Below are 17066 nucleotides of genomic sequence, written 5' to 3' on the forward strand. Positions count from 1 at the left end.
CTTAGTTGGTCACGAACAGATGCCCATTTTTTTTGCATTCCTCTATTCCACCTGTAGCAAAAATATTTTAAATCGCGTATTTATATTACAATGTTTAAAATGCTGCAAATATTTTATAGATTATACAGTATTTCTCGTGTTATACAGTTAAATTTTTTTCAGGTTCCTTGCTACAGGAGATTCCTTTAAAACTATTTCCTTCAGCTATAGGTTGGGAAAATCCACAGTTGGAGCTATCGTCCGTGACACCTCTAGAGCAGTTATCGATTTATTGTTAGAAGAGGTGATGCCTGTGCCGAATGAAGAAAAATGGAATGCTATAGCTGAGGAGTTTTGGACAAAATGGCAGTTTCCAAACTGCATTGGATCTTTAGATGGAAAGCACGTAACAATACAGGCTCCAAACAATTCAGGAAGTCTCTATTGGAATTACAAAAAAAAAAAAAAACACATTCCGTTGTGCTTCTTGCTCTGGTTGACCCATGTTATAATTTTATTGCAATAGACGTGGGAGCGTACGGAAAAAACTCTGATGGAGGCATTCTAGTAAATTCAAATCTTAGAAAGTAATTGGAAAACAATACGCTTAGCGTCCCAAAGAGTAAAACTTTACCCGGAACTGATGTTGAACTTCCAATGGTAATTGTAGGTGATGAAGCTTTCCCTCTCAAAACATACTTGATGCGACCATATCCTGGCAAGAACTTAACAAATGACAAGGCTATATTTAATTATCGTTTGAGTCGGGCAAGAAGAATATCCGAAAATGCATTCGGTATATTGCAACAGAAATTTCGAATATTTAGAAGAATCCTTCAGGGAGATCCTAACAACCTTACAATGATTGTGACGGCTGCGTGTGTACTGTACAACTTTATTCGAAAAATGGAAGGTTATAGGGTGCCCGAACAGAGGATGGATCAAAAGGAAACTGCTGAGGGATCGGGAAGTTCATTAAATCTTCGAAACCTACCTCGAATTCGTGGGAGATCAACAGATGCTGCATTTGCTGTACGAGAACAACTCAAAAAATTCCTGAATTCTCCACAAGGGACTGTGGAATGGCAAGAACATGTCGACTTGGCGATATAACGATGACATAAACCAAACATCTGTTTGTAAAATAAAAAGTAAATAAATATCTTTCGGGTATTAAAACTTGTATAGTTTTTATCTTACCTTTGGCTTGTAGATCTGTTGCAATTGTCTTCCAAACTCTGTCTTTGTACTCGATATTCCTGTAGTTTTCACTTCCCTGATCGTAAAGAACAGGAAACTTACGAACTTCCTCTATTAGTCGTTCCACATCCATGTTTTGTACACAGAACAGTTTTGCGCAGTTGCACAGCTCACAAGACAACTCCACCGTCAGGCCGTGTCCGTCACGTGAAAATTTAAACACGGCGAATCCCGCCCGGCCCGGCCCCGGCCCGTTGACGTCCCCCGTGCACGGCCCGGTCAAGTGGGGCCCGCTACATTTGTTTTAATGTTGTATTCCGTAGTCCGGGTGACGGCCGATACTCGGACGTGTCTCGGCAAGGACACGGTCCTGACATGTGTGTCGCCGGCGCTGTGAACAGGGCCCTGCAAACACAGCAGCTGATCCCAGACGCCTGTGCTGGACCTCCGTGCTCCGAGAGGCGCACGTCTCAGCCCCCGCTCAGAGCAAGCGCAGCGTCAGATGGCGCAAACACTGCGTGTAACCCCTCTTCTCTGGAACTTTGCGGACGCCAAGGGAAAAAGCTTCACACAGTGTAGTAACGAGCGGGTATAACGTGGAAAATGCGAAAGGGTATAGCCTCGAAGCATACACACAGAAATGTTCTACGGACGACTTGAGCTCTGAGACTAGAGCAGTCCTGCACTCTGCCATTTTAACACGAACAGAGCGACGTGGCGCACTTGCAAGACACTGGACTCGCATTCGGGATGACAATCGTTCAGCTGATTGTCCCGCCATCCGGTGCGTGTCCTACTTCGTATTGGCAACTGTGATGAATGCCTGTCTCGCGCACTGTCACGTTTGTGTGATGATCATGAGAAAAGGGAGGGGATTTATAAATCCCCTTCTTTAAGACGAATCCTCATCAGTAATGCAACTTGCGCTCACTCCCAGGAGTGCCTCCAGGGATTTTGGAGCTCCGAGCCGAATTTTTAATCGCCACCATCCCTTGCTCCACCTACTCTTTTTCCACCCCAAGCCTGCCCTCTTCTTGGTTTTTCAGACATAGTCAATCTTTTCCACAGTGTCATTCATCCATAGATTAGATTAGATTTACTTTCATTCCAATTGATCCGTAGTGAGGAGGTATTCCAGGATGTATAACGTATCAGAAAAACAACAGTACAAGACAAATATTTACAACTCAAACACATAAGTTAATGTACCATTCCACAGGTCTCAAGTGGAATGATTGTCATTTTTTAATGAACACTATATGAAAGAATCAATTTACAAATACTGATGCACTGAATTTAAAATAAAAAAGCTTTGTTTATTTATTTATAAGGTAATAAACGTGCAATATTTGGCAGACAATTACAAAGATATGATCCTCCAACATTAATGTTAAAAGATAAAGATAATAACCTAGCCCATAGCAATAGTAAAAATACAGAAATTCTAGCAGAAACATTTAACAAGTTACTAAATTGTGAAGATCCCCCAGAACTTCTTCAGATAAACACAGAAACCCCAATTAAAACACCAGCAGAAAATATAAATCCACCTACAATTAATGAGGTCTACAGAGCTTTGAAAGAACTCAAAAACTACAAAGCAAGTGGAGAAGATCAAACGTTTGCTGAACTTTGGAAATATGCAGCAGAACCAGTAAAGACAGCATTACACCAATGCATAGTAAAAATCTGGAATGAAGAGAAATTACCAGAAAATTGGACTACTGCTATAATACATCCATTACATAAGAAAGGAGAAAAATCAAATCCAGACAACTATAGAGGAATTTCTCTTTTGGACTGCACGTATAAGATCATGTCAAGAATACTATACAACCGCTGTAAAGATCAACTGGAACTGGAACTGGGAGAATATCAAGGAGGATTTAGATCCTGGAGAAGCTGCCCAGAACAGATAATCACCTTGAAGTTAGTTATGGATGTCTACAAAAGAAGGCAAAAACAACTAGTCATAACCTTTGTAGATTTCAAAAAGGCGTATGATTGCATCCATAGATCGTCAATGACGAAAATATTAAGGAATTTAGGACTTCACCCTAAATTAATAAAAATGATACAGTTAACCTTAACAAACACCAAATCCAAAGTAAAATTTAGAGGAGAACTATCTGAACCATTTACGATTAAAACAGGGTTGAGACAGGGAGATTGTTTATCACCATTGCTATTCAATTGTGCTCTTGAATATGTAATGAGAGAATGGTACAGGGAAAATCCTATGAATATTAAAATTGGAACTAAGAAAGATAAAATAAACCTAAATTGCTTGGGATTTGCTGATGACCTAGCATTACTAGCTAATAATATTCAGGAAGCCACGAAACAAATAACAAGCTTACAAAATATAGCACAAAAATTAGGACTCCAGATATCATTTGAAAAGACTGAAATAATGGTAACGGATCCACTTGTAATAGATCACATCACAGTGAACAATAGGGAAATTAAAATAGTGAAACAATTTAAATACCTGGGTGAAATTATAACACATAAATTGGACGAGAAACCTGCATGGCGAGCAAAAACTAATAAAATGATAAAAGCTCAAAAACTAACATGGTCTACGTACAATAAAAAATGTCTATCAATTAAAACAAAATTAAAACATTACAAGACGGTGGTTCAACCAGAGGTTACATACGGAAGTGAAACTCTTTTTAAAGTCACCCAGAGAAACAGAATTGACAAAATTTTAAAAGTAGAGAGAAGAATTGCTAGAACATGCATAAATAAGAAATATCAAAAAACTGGGCAATGGCGGATAGTTCCAAATGAAGTGGTATACAGAGAACTGGAGCCCATCACTGATACTATACGAAAGAAAAGGATCTCTTTTTGTGGTCACATTCTGAGGACACCAGAAACGAGATTATCAAGGAAAATTATTGAGAAACTCTGGAATTTGAAACAACAAGGAGGATGGCTTGAGGAAATAAGAGAGGATATGGAAGAACTGGAAATAACTCTGGATGATTTGCAGAACAAAACGCCAAATTTAAAGAAGTTGGGGGACACAGAAATAAGATTTAAACCAAAAATTGACAAACGACATACACGGTGTTCTTATTTCAATTTCCAGGAGTGTACAATACAATGAAGCATATTCACATAGAAGCACATATTACCTATATCCGATGTGGGAGTCACTGATTTTGTGTAGTACATGTGCTTGTCAACTCACTTATTCACCATTCAAAATACTTGATTTTGAAGTAGTACCTCTCTACTGTAGGTCTTTGAGTTAATACTTTTTAAAATACCACACATTAGACAATGGATCCAATAAAGTGTAGTGTGTCACTTGAAGCATTTGTATGTATATGACAAAAATAAAACGTAGCATCGGGTCCTACAGAGCGTAAGTATGCCACGTACAGAGCTGGTGACACACGCCGACTGTTTGAAGAGTAGAGGCATTAGCCTCAGCTCGCCTCTGGTGATTTAACAAGTACGTATTCATTAGAAGTATTAACATATTAACTAAAAAGTTGAAAAGGGGTTGAGGGGGGGGGGTGTAAGGAAGTGTGCCATTAAAGTCACGTGCCTTTTAAAGAGCCCGCAGGCTCAGGCAAACAGAGCAAACTCTTAACAATACGTGGAAGAAACGCGCGAGAAGCATTGTGCGTGAACGCACAACTGTAACAAGCATGAGTTTCAAAGCAAAATCGCTCCAAGAAAAATTTATCAATGTGCAAAAGGCCCTGTACTTGACATATTAAATTGACCCCCGCCATGAAGGGACGCTGTTACAGGACGCACTGTGACGGAGAAACTGCCAATATTAAAAGACATGCGTAAATTAGGCAAAGAGATGGGGGGGGGGGGAGGGAGGCAGGGTAGATCATCACTTGTGAAGCATCATACTAAGGAAAGTGGTCGTTCTGATGAAGCATGCTATACGAACAAATGTATTAGAAGGAAGTGGTGTTAAAAATACCCAGTAAAATAACGAATAAACGAAGCCTCACTAAGCAGTGTACATATGTCTAGAAGTCCCTGAAGCGCATCCATGTTTAAAATCTTAGAAATGAAAGGTTTACAGTGTAATACATTTTGAATTGTAGTTTCAAAATTAATTATGCAACCAAACTTTTGTCACTCGCAGAGTACACAGCTAAAGTTATTCACCCTTTCTAGTTTCCTGAGCTGATATGAGGGGAGCGTGCGGTACGAGACCTGAAGCAACCGGCACAGCTGAGAACTGCATTGTCGACGGCATCGTCGTCCTTCTCCTGCACAAAGTCCAAGATTACAGAACAGCGAGTGACTTACACATAAATGCTTTATTTGCTGGAAAAAAAACCTGGCTAAGTCGGCAGTGCCAGTTTAGTGTGTCCGTAGTACATAAAGGAAAAACCGCTATGGTCGAATATCCGAGAAGGTGTGCTTTCCCATATGCCACAACCATGATTTATGGCTCAAAAGAAGCTGTTTTGAACGAACTTCCATTTCTTGTGGCGAAAAGTAACAGGAGCTGAATAAAGTTCTTGGAACGCAAATAGTGTGAAATACGACGAAACTGGGTAAGCAATTCGTGCATTTTAGTTTTTTGAGCTCCAGGTTATTTTCGTATTGTCTTAAATATTAATATCTATTGATTACGGCTTCAACTCCGGGAAAAAACTAGAATGAAGGAAAATCTAAGAGAAGCTAAAGGCAAAGCGGCAAAAATAATTTACAGTGAGTGGAAGAAGAGCATTGTAAATGGTAGTACTGGCAGATCCAAAGGAGGGAAGAGGTGGGAGGAGGATGCCACACATATTTCCACATGTTAAACGCCCTTAAATCACAATATCTGGGTCCAAATGACTATGACATATGATGGGCAGTGCATAGTTTACGTATTCTGTCTCAATACATACACCATAGCCGGACCTGCTCACTCCATGAAAAACTGTAAAAGGTTGTGGAATTTAACCCAGTATATTTCCGCAAATTCTGAATTTTTTACTATCGGGGTTGGAGTCTACAAGATACCCCATAGATATTTAAGGAACTGTTAGGCCATCATATACTGACATTTATCTTTGTTTCTTTATTATGAAATCTTTCGCTTCTGTACAGGCTTTCAAGCTGACGTAGTACAGTTCAAGTGTTGTATAGGAGCATGGTAGAAACAGATTTGCCAACACTACCAGCAGCAGTCTTTGCTACTTTGAAAGACGGAACCAAGGCGATAACTCGAGCGCCTCCTTTGTCATCTGTTTCACAATGCCGTAGACAATTTACAGTTACACACTGGATTTTATGACCGATTTGAATTTACAACTTATTTTCACACGTCTTCATTTACGCAAGACTTTCATTGTCTCCGGCCGGTGTGGCCGTGCGGTCTAGGCGCTTCAGTCTGGAACCGCGTGACCGCTACGGTCGCAGGTTCGAATCCTGCCTCGGGCATGGATGTGTGTGATGTCCTTAGGTTAGTTAGGTTTAAGTAGTTCTAAGTTCTAGGGGACTAATGACCACAGATGTTAAGTCCCATAGGCTATAACTCGAGCGTTTATCCACAAGCACTCGGCGACGTAAGCTGGTATTCGGTTGATGCAAATGAAACAGTAGCCTTAAATTTGCCTAAATTGACGTATTTCGTCCTAGATTTCATTTGCTGTTCCTCACATTCTCTCAGCGCACAGTACACTATGGTAACGAAAAGCTTTCTCGAAATTAATACATCCAAGACCAAGAGCTCTTAAAAGACAGATATTTTGTGCTTATCCGTGTACCACATAACCAAATAGATAAATTTCATTTAAAAGGCTATGTAACGTTACTACCGATCACCTTAAACGGCAATCACTGCTAGCGTTATACCTCTGCAAGGAATTTTTGAAAAGTTGACCGTGAGATAACCTAGTGGAAACAGAACAATCAAACTTTGATTTCTTTCCGAAACACTCCAGCAAAGTATTAAACAACAGTAAATAGGTGCGTCAGGAACAGACGTTCTTCCAGCTCAAATGATTACATATTAAAACCGGTCGCCAGCCTAATTAGGTATTCTTCTGTCAAGCAAAATGATAAAGCAAAACGCAGTGCTAAGGCTAACCTAACCGTCCTTTTATCTGTTCATATTACAACACAGTAACGTGACCTTGCAGATAAATGTGTAACTAACAAACAAATTCCCGATGTGATAGTAAACAGTAACATATGCCTCTCAACAACACACACCTTAAATGAACTAGGTGTAACAGTTTCTAAAATCAATTACCGACGCAAATGAAACTAGAAGCAACACTGTACAGCGAAAAGCTTGGAATGATCCTGAATTTAAATCAGGGGGTCTGCTAATGATCATAATCTATAACTTCATTGCTTAGTAGAGGGTCTCTATGCCTGTGCATTAACCAATTTGCATTAGAATAGATAACACAGTAAATAGTTCTTTCTTAAACTCGGTTTGCCGCAACTAAACAGAATGCAAATCTAAGTACACTGGCTATGAAGGAACCTTTGCATTGCTTCATTAGCTAACTAGCCTGCTACATGAGGACTCTTAAACTTTCATGGCTTGAAGAACCTTGCTCATTAACAAAACTACACTAGTACGTATGACGAATTGTAAGTATTCTTGTCATTAATTATTAATTACGTAAAGCACAACAGACTACAACTCTTTAAATAACAAATGTGCTTTCATAAGCAGTCTTTGGGACCTAGTCAAAAATTTAATTGGCTGTGCAACTGACAACACAACGTTAAATTCAAGTTCAACAACTTCCTCATATTAAATTAGGACACTCGGAATTAAATTCATTAGGATAGGATTCCTGTTCAGGTTTGTGATTTGGGATAATCACGGGTGTAAGATAGAGTTTTTAGCAACACCACGATTATTATTAAAATCAACTAAATTTCACAAATGTCTGGTCCATTTACAGAGCGCCAAATATAAACCATTTAGTAGAAGGCTGGTGGTACTGGTGCCACAATTTGCAGTAGCTGTTGACTTGGTGGCGATGCAGTCAGAGCATAATTGATCTTCTTGGCATCGAAATTATATTTATAGGGCCGGAAACCTTGCCATGATAATGGTATCACCAAACGCAGCATCCGAGGCCCGTGGGTACTACCCTTAAACTCTTCTGGCGTCAAAACTCCAGGAAAATGAGCCACAGTTATCCGCTACTGCTAACGAGATGTTAACCGCAGCACTGCTCAGCCCTGACTTCTTACCCGTCACAAAGGGCGAGCTGCCATTTGCTCGCCAACCACACCTTTTCCACTGCGCCAGGCTGCTTCCGTAGCTGCGGGGCTTCCCCACATCATTTACATTCAACACTACGTTCCCTAACTATGGACCCAGTCATTTATAGTACATTAGTATATTAGTAGTTAGATACTTATATGGGTACGGTGTCTGTTCTTTCGGACATGTCCGAAAGAACGGACACCATATCCATATAGGTACATAGTTCTGGCAATAGCGGCCATGACCTTCTTCTGTACGGATGCACGCATATTCCCCGAACTCTTACGGGACTTGGTAAGAATGTCTTCCACGAGTAATGAGTGTGTTGGGGTGGGACACTACGAATGTAGTGTGTGGACATACAAGGTGAGAATGTGGGTCTCGCGAGTGGCTCAGATGGATTCAGCGTCTGCCATGTAAGCAGGAGATCCCGGGTTCGAGTCCCGAACGGGGCACACATTTTCACCTGTCCCCGTTGATATATTCAACGTCCATCAGCAGCTGGAGGTATTAATATAATTCAAATTTCGTAATTGATAATGTTCCTTTGGTTATCTCAAAGCGAGAAAATTACTGTTTACCCAGATCATGATGCATAATTAGTATAAATAATGTAATGCGTTACAGTATTCATACTTGTCAGTGGAAATCAAATAGGATAATTAATGACTCCAGGACACGAGATGAAATTTGCAATGAACCATACGCTAACACAGAATTTAATCTATTCCATGATGAATTCATATCATTATTTAAAAGATTCCGCATAAGCTAATCAGAAAGGACGTTAAACAGCCACGTAAGAAAGCTTGGATCGCTACAGGGATTAAAATATCTTGTGAAAGGAAAAAAGGAACATACGTGTTGGCAAAAAGTAGCAGAGTACCTGCAACTGTTGGATACTACAAAAACTACTTCAAATTATTAAGAAAGGTCATTGAAAATCTCAAGGAACGTGCACATAATGTCAGAAACCAGTAAAACGAGAGATAGGGCAACATGCCACAGAGTAGATAACATTACTATCGAACTACATGGAAAGGCTATAAATGATCGCTAACAGGTAGAAAATGTTTGTAATACTCATTTCTTAAATTTAGTAGAAAGTATAGGAACAAACAATTCTAGAGAAAAATCACAGCAGTATGTTGAAAAAGTAACTCTCATGAAATTCAGTATCACCAACTTCTTCTTCCGACATTAAGAAAATTATATATTCTCTCAAAAATAAAAGGTCATCTGGTTTTGTTGGTGTTTCCAGTAGAGAACTTAAAATCCGTTCCCATATATTAAGCCCTGTCTTATCTGAAATCATTAACTCAGGGCATTTTTCCAAAGAGAATGAAATATGATGATGTCAAACCGCTCTTTGAGAAAGGTCATACCGACCTGTTACATTGCTGACGTCATTTTCCAAAATTATTGAGAAGGTGACGTATTCTACAATAGTCACTCACCTGACCAACAATAACATGCTGGGCAAATCACAGTTCGGATTTCAGAAGAGTTACTCTACTGAGAATGTCATTTACATGCTCACTCACCAAATTTTACAAGTATTGCATAATAAAAAGCGCCAGTTAGCATTTTCCTCGAACTATCTAAGGCATTTTACTGTGTGAATCTCTATGTTCTCTTACAAGGGGAGGCCGCCAATTGTGAAATTCAGATTCGATTCATACTGCGCATAATAAAAGCTCATGGCCAGAGGTGTAATGTGGCAAAGCACCAAGATGCACTTCTCAGCCGTTGTAGAGAAAATCGAAAGTTAAAAGAAACCGTTGCGGTGAAATACTCTCTACGATTAATGCTATTCTACAGCGTCATAGCGCAGCGGTAAGCGCTCGGGTTCGTAATCCGAAGGTCGCCGGATCGAATCTCGCTCCGTGCAACTTTTTTTTTAGTATGTGTAGAAAATTACTAACCGTAGAGAGTATTTCACCGCAACGGTTTCTTTTAACTGTCGATTTTCTCGAGAACGGCTGAGAAGTGCATCTTGGTGCTTTGCCACATTACACCTCTGGCCATGAGCTTTTATTATGCGCAGTATGAATCGGATCTGAATTTCACAATTGGCGGCCTCCCCTTGTTAGATAAATTGGGGTTTTATGGGATTGATGTTGTTGGTAACCAAAGAGTAAAGTCATATATAACTAAAAGAATGCAGAAAGTTATGTTTATTAATTCAACCAATGTAGTATGTGGACATTATTCTGACTGAGGAGAATTCACATATGAGATTCTCCAAGGCTCAATCTTAGGTCCACTATTGTTGGGTTGGGTTGTTTTAGGGGAAGAGACCAAACTGCGAGGTCATCGGTTTAGCGAAGGACGGGGAAGGAAGTCGGCCGTGCCCTTTCAAAGAAACCATACCGGCATTTGTCTGGAGCGATTTAGGGAGATCACGGAAAACCTAGATCAGGATTGCCGGACGCGGGACTGAACCGTCGTCCTCCCGAATGCGAGTCCAGTGTGCTAACCACTGCGCCACCTCGCTCAGTCCCACTACTGTTCATCATATATGTAAACGATCTTCCATATAATACACAGCAAGCAGAATTAGATTTTTTCGCAGATGACAATAGTATTGTAATCAATCCAAGCATACATCCAGAAGAAATGGTAAAAAAGGCTCAAAAAATATCAGACTGCTTTTCTGTGAATGCTTTCTCCATCAGTTATAAAAATAAGCAAGATATTCAGTTTTGCATATCTAGGAGTACTACGCCAGCGATAAGTGAAACACATGGTGAGTAAGTAATAAATAGAGTAGAAACTTGAAAATTCCAAGGTGTCCATACTGATTAGAATTTAAACTGGAAGGAGCACATTTTGGAACTCCTAAAGGCACATTCGCACTGAAAATCATTGCAAATTATAACACTACCGACTGCTACTAAATTAGTGATACACCGGTAATGTTACTAATGTGAAAGCATTTTAATTTGACTGTGATCGTGCGTATACTGGGTAAAGTATCGGAATATTTTCGTTTCTCTAAAGATTTCTATTGAAATGCAGCAGTAGCAGAACAAGCTGGAGTCGAACCAAGGTTCTACTGGTAATAGAGGAAACTGTAATTACGTAAAAGGAAGCGGCCACCAGCTTAATTAGGCGAAGTTGTGCCAAGTAGTAGCATTGTTCATAAAGTTAAGCTAGTTAATTATTAAGATGGACTTTGTTTGATATTGAAATTCTGGTATGCTATTAAGGCACAAGACATAGCGCAATTTAGAAAGGAGTGTGAATATGTTTAGGGAACAACTGGCTCTTAGTAACGCTTACTATCTGTACGTCACAGTAGGAAGCTAAAGACCGCTATAGCTAAATGATTACTAATGGTGGAGCGCTACTGACCAGGGCAAGGAGTTCGTTTATCAGTTTAGTTATTGGAAATTAGTGCCATTGAAGTAGTTTTCAAAGAATTGTTCTCTTGTACTGATTTTTATTTGTTTTCTCAAGGAGATATCACTTCCTTATACTGTTTAACTCAGATTGGACATGTGATATCTTATTCTATTATAGTTTGAGTATTTGTACTATTTGCTTACTTTCGTACACACAACTTACAAGAATAAAAGCTGTACTTCTTGAGTACTGTTACTGTAATATGAAATTTAAATCTGGCTCAACTATTAGCTTGACAACCCAGAAACTAGTCTGTCAATAAGCTCGTATCTACGCTGAACATTTTAGTCACAGCACAATGTTAGAAACACTGTTCACTACATAATACATGAAATTATAAACACTGTTATTTCAGTGAGAGAAATCTTTAAATTGACTGCTTTAAATCTTCATCTTCTCTTAGCAACAGTACTTTGATGAACTTTTTAACTATCCTTTTATGAAAAATTACGTGGAGTGTTCCTAAACTTTAACTCATTAAATAGTTACATGCTATACAGCTCCACGAAGTTTTTAGCTTTTGTTAAGGAAGGTAATTACTTTTCAGTTCAGTAAAATAAGATACTCGGAAATGTCGTAGCACGTGGGGTAGACACCTGACTAGGTAAACGACCAAAGAAAAATACATTCGGTCAACACACAGTTAACAGAACACAAATTTATTACTGAAAACGAAACTGCATCACTGGTCCTTGCAGTTATACAATACTCAGCTGGTAATTTGAGATTTTCTGTGCAATTCAAAAAAGGCGGCAGAAGTATCCATGTCCCTTGCTGTGTAACTAACTCTGAAAATTCTCTTCTTAGTGTCGGATATTCGTAGTACAGAGCCAGCCAAAGTATGCTATGAGTAATAAGCCAAACTACGTCAACGTCCGAGGCTTTATTATATAATCTTGCAGTTCTTCTCCTCACTTTCAGTTCACAAGATTCGTACACTTTGCCTGCTAGCTACCGACTGACTCATGTCACACAGGAGCCTTGCAGTTGGACCGCCAGATCCACCTTTTCTATTCCCGACCAGCCATATGGAATAATGTTGTGCGGTACCTCATCTTTAAGAAAGTCTTCATTGCTCAAAAAAGTTCTGTAAGAATAATATGTAGTACTCACCCACGAACATCTTGTCAGCATCCGTTTAAGTAGCTGACCGTTCCGGCTAACGCTTCATAGTATATTTATTCCCTTGTAAATAATCGACTACAGTTCAAAAGGAACAATGATGCGCGTAATTACTATACCAAAAGGAAAAGTTACGTTCATTACTCCACATTCAAATTGTCATTAGTAGGAAAAGGAGTGTACAATGCTGCAACTAAAAGTTTAGTTCACTTACCAGTGATATAAAATGTCTGACAGACAACAAAGTAAAATGTGATGAAAAACTGAAAAAAATTCTTCGTGACAAATTTTTCTGTTCTGTAGAATATTTCTATTATTGTAATGTGTAAACGATGATGGGTAGAATTTACTGACATCTGCATATCTTTTTTTTTTAATTAAGAAACCTTATAAATGTTCAGCAAGTAGCTATATTTACAATTAATTTACGATGTGAATGTAAAATGACTTGTTTCACATCATTACGATCTATCGTGCAAATGCGGTTCTAGGCGCTGCAGTCCGGAACCGCGGGACTGCTACGGTCGCAGGTTCGAATCCTGCCTCGGGCATGGATGTGTGTGATGTCCTTAGGTTAGTTAGGTTTAAGTAGTTCTAAGTTCTAGGGGACTGATGACCTAAGATGTTAAGTCCCATAGTGCTCAGAGCCATTTGAACCATTTTTTTATCGTGCAAATGATCCATAGAACATGAGACTAACTAACTGTTATTGATTATATGTTTGTTTGCATGGCTATTTGCCGCAGCAGCTGTTATAATCGCTAGTTATTGGGTTTATCATCTTAAGCTTACTTTATTTGCAGAGTATGTTTCACCAGACGCGTTTCGCTTTTATTTATAACACATCCTTTGTAGTTATTGTTGTTTCTCACTTATTGATTTGCAGGATATATAAACAAGATCAAAAACACCAATGACTGCAGAAAATACGGTTTATACAAAAGCGTATCGCGACTGGGGAAAAATAGTCTTTAATTGGAGCGAGCGTAAGGAATATAAAACAGTAATAATCGACCTTACTGTTTAATCCATATATTTATCAAATACATTACGATTCATCCGACAAATATCGTAAACTTTCTGGCCGGAATCAGCTGCTGTAACATTCTTGCTATCATGCGGTAGGAGGCAACATAATTTCCTCCACTCTCGCAGTCATTCATCGTAGTATGGTATCATAATAATGATGTCTGCTACACAACTCCTGGTTGTAAGACGCAAATCAATTTAACATATTTATGCTTTCGCGCGAGGCCTAGTGATGGGCTGAACTGTGATTTTCCGATATCAGTGATTTCTGTGAATGCTACTTTTCAGTAACTGTTATTCTTAACTGTGATCTGTCGCAGTTAAGAGTCGCAGTTAAGGAACATAGGACGTGTATCCCTCCGCCACTGCTATTTCTGCGATTTCTGCTACTTCCGCGATTTCTGCGATTTCTGTGACTTCTGCTACTTCTGCGATTTCTGTGACTCCTGCGATTTCTGCGACTTACCACGGTATGAAAAAGTTACATCTGTCAATACAGAAAATTGCATCTCAACAAACCTGTCATTGGCAAGTATGTTTTACGTTTTTTCTTTCGTTGGCTTTAATTTTGTATTAAAGAAACAACTGTGAAAATATTAATACTATAATTAATATGTAAGTAGCCGTACAGTACCGTAATAGTTCTTGTTTAGAAAATGAATTCTAACATATTGCTATGTTCACAGGTACCTGAACTACATTTCAGTCACTCAGTAAAGTGATAACTCAAAATATCATTGTCAACAGATCTGAAGAAATTGCCACTGCGTCTTTAGACGGTTTTCGTCAGAGGAGAGGTTAGTTTCTAAGCGCTTCGATGGACTTAATTACTTCAGTGAGATCGTTCTTGAGAATGTGATATTCATTATAGCAAATATTTGCAATCTACTCTGTCAATTGTATTGCTAGTAAATAGTGACAGCAAAAATTGTTTAATAATCCTTGTGTTTTTGCAGACGCAGTTCTGACTCTGATTACTGGTTGCTGTACGTATCTATCCACATCAAGGCTGTTGAGAGAGACTCGTGAAGATTCAAGACAGCTCTTAGACTGGATTTGCAGTTTAAAAGTGAAATAATTGTGAAATAAGTGTGTGAATGATTAAACTGTGTTTTATTGAAGTTGTTGTGCGATTTTAAAGGAATAATAAATGTTAAATACAGTGAGTAAATAATAAAAATCTCATTTTCCACATGTTAAGCCGTCCAATACCGTAATTTTCCGCCACTTACTTTTTAAAACACTTGTTGGAGAGTGACATGCCCCCCCCCCCCCCCTTTCTCCACAATCTTGGTGTGACACTGACCTGTAACATATCCTGAAGTCTACAATATGCATTTTGAGGCTGTTGATATGAAAGTGGGAAGTACAGATTTTCCAGTTAAATCAGGAATAGCTTAAGTGCATTACTTGAAAGTAACACAGGAAAAGCTTACTTATGTAGGTGGTAGTAGTGTCGGCAAAAAGTTCTTGTGTGTGAAGTTGCATTTAGAACACCAGGTGTAAAACTTTTCTCCCGAGTCTTGAACTGTGTCGGAACAAAAGTGAGGCATTCATATGACTGTTTTCATTTCACTACACTTATAGAGATGTCTGAGTTCTGTTGTGTTAACATTGCAAAGTCCTGTAGGCATGTGGAGTATTAACCAAAACTGTCATATTGGAAGCAGAATCGAACACATTTGTTACGTTACTTGATATTTTCAGGAGAAAAAGGCAATGTTGCTTCTTATTAATATAATACATTCAGAGTCACAACAGTATTTGACCAACCATAACTGATGCTGAATGTGCATGTCGTCATGTAATATGAAGGGCTTATTTCAATAGTGGTGCAAGTCCATTACTTCCACTTTTCTGTCTATAATGCTTCTGAAATTAATGATCCAAACCAACATAAATAAAGGTTCATCTCTAGCAAGAAGCCATATGCTTGAATATTACTGGTATCTCAACTGCAGATTTTTCAGCGCTCATTTAACTTTACGACTCTGTATCTCAAAATGAACAAAAATGGACTTGTACCACTATTGAAATAAGCCCTTCATATGCACACACACCACATCGATCTCGCGAGGCACAAGGCTCTCATAACGAAGTGGGTCAACAGATGCTGCTGCTGCTGTGGTCTTCAGTCCTGAGACTGGTTTGATGCAGCTCTCCATGCTACTCTATCCTGTGCAAGCTTTTTCATCTCCCAGTACCTACTACAACCTACATCCTTCTGAATCTGCTTAGTGTATTCATCTCTTGGTCTCCCTCTACGATTTTTACCCTCCACGCTGCCCTCCAATACTAAATTGGTGATCCCTTGATGCCTCAGAACATGTCCTACCAACCGATCCCTTCTTCTGGTCAAGTTGTGCCACAAACTTCTCTTCTCCCCAATCCTATTCAATACTTCCTCATTAGTTATGTGATCTACCCATCTAATCTTCAGCATTCTTCTGTAGCACCACATTTCGAAAGCTTCTATTCTCTTCTTGTCCAAACTATTTATCGTCCATGTTTCACTTCCATACATGGCTACACTCCATACAAATACTTTCAGAAATGACTTCCTGACACTTAAATCTATACTCGATGTTAACAAATTTCTCTTCTTCAGAAACGCTCTCATTGCCATTGCCAGCCTACATTTTATATCCTCTCTACTTCGACCATCATCAGTTATTTTGCTCTCCAAATAGCAAAACTCCTTTACTACTTTAAGTGCCTCATTTCCTAATCTAATTCCCTCAGCATCACCCGACTTAATTAGACTACATTCCATTATCCTTGTTTTGCTTTTGTTGATGTTCATCTAATATCCTCCTTTCAAGACACTGTCCATTCCATTCAACTGCTCTTCCAAGTCCTTTGCTGTCTCTGACAGAATTACAATGTCATCGGCAAACCTCAAAGTTTTTATTTCTTCTCCATGAATTTTAATACCTACTCCGAATTTTTCTTTTGTTTCCTTTACTGCTTGCTCAATATACAGATTGAACAACATCGGGGAGAGGCTACAACCCTGTCTTACTCCCTTCCCTACCACTGCTTCCCTTTCATGTCCCTCGACTCTTATAACTGCCATCTGGTTTCTGTACAAATTGTAAATAGCCTTTCGCTCCCT

Source organism: Schistocerca piceifrons, chromosome 2 (genome assembly GCF_021461385.2).
Source record: "Schistocerca piceifrons isolate TAMUIC-IGC-003096 chromosome 2, iqSchPice1.1, whole genome shotgun sequence".
In the NCBI taxonomy this organism is placed as follows: Eukaryota; Metazoa; Arthropoda; class Insecta; order Orthoptera; family Acrididae; genus Schistocerca; species Schistocerca piceifrons.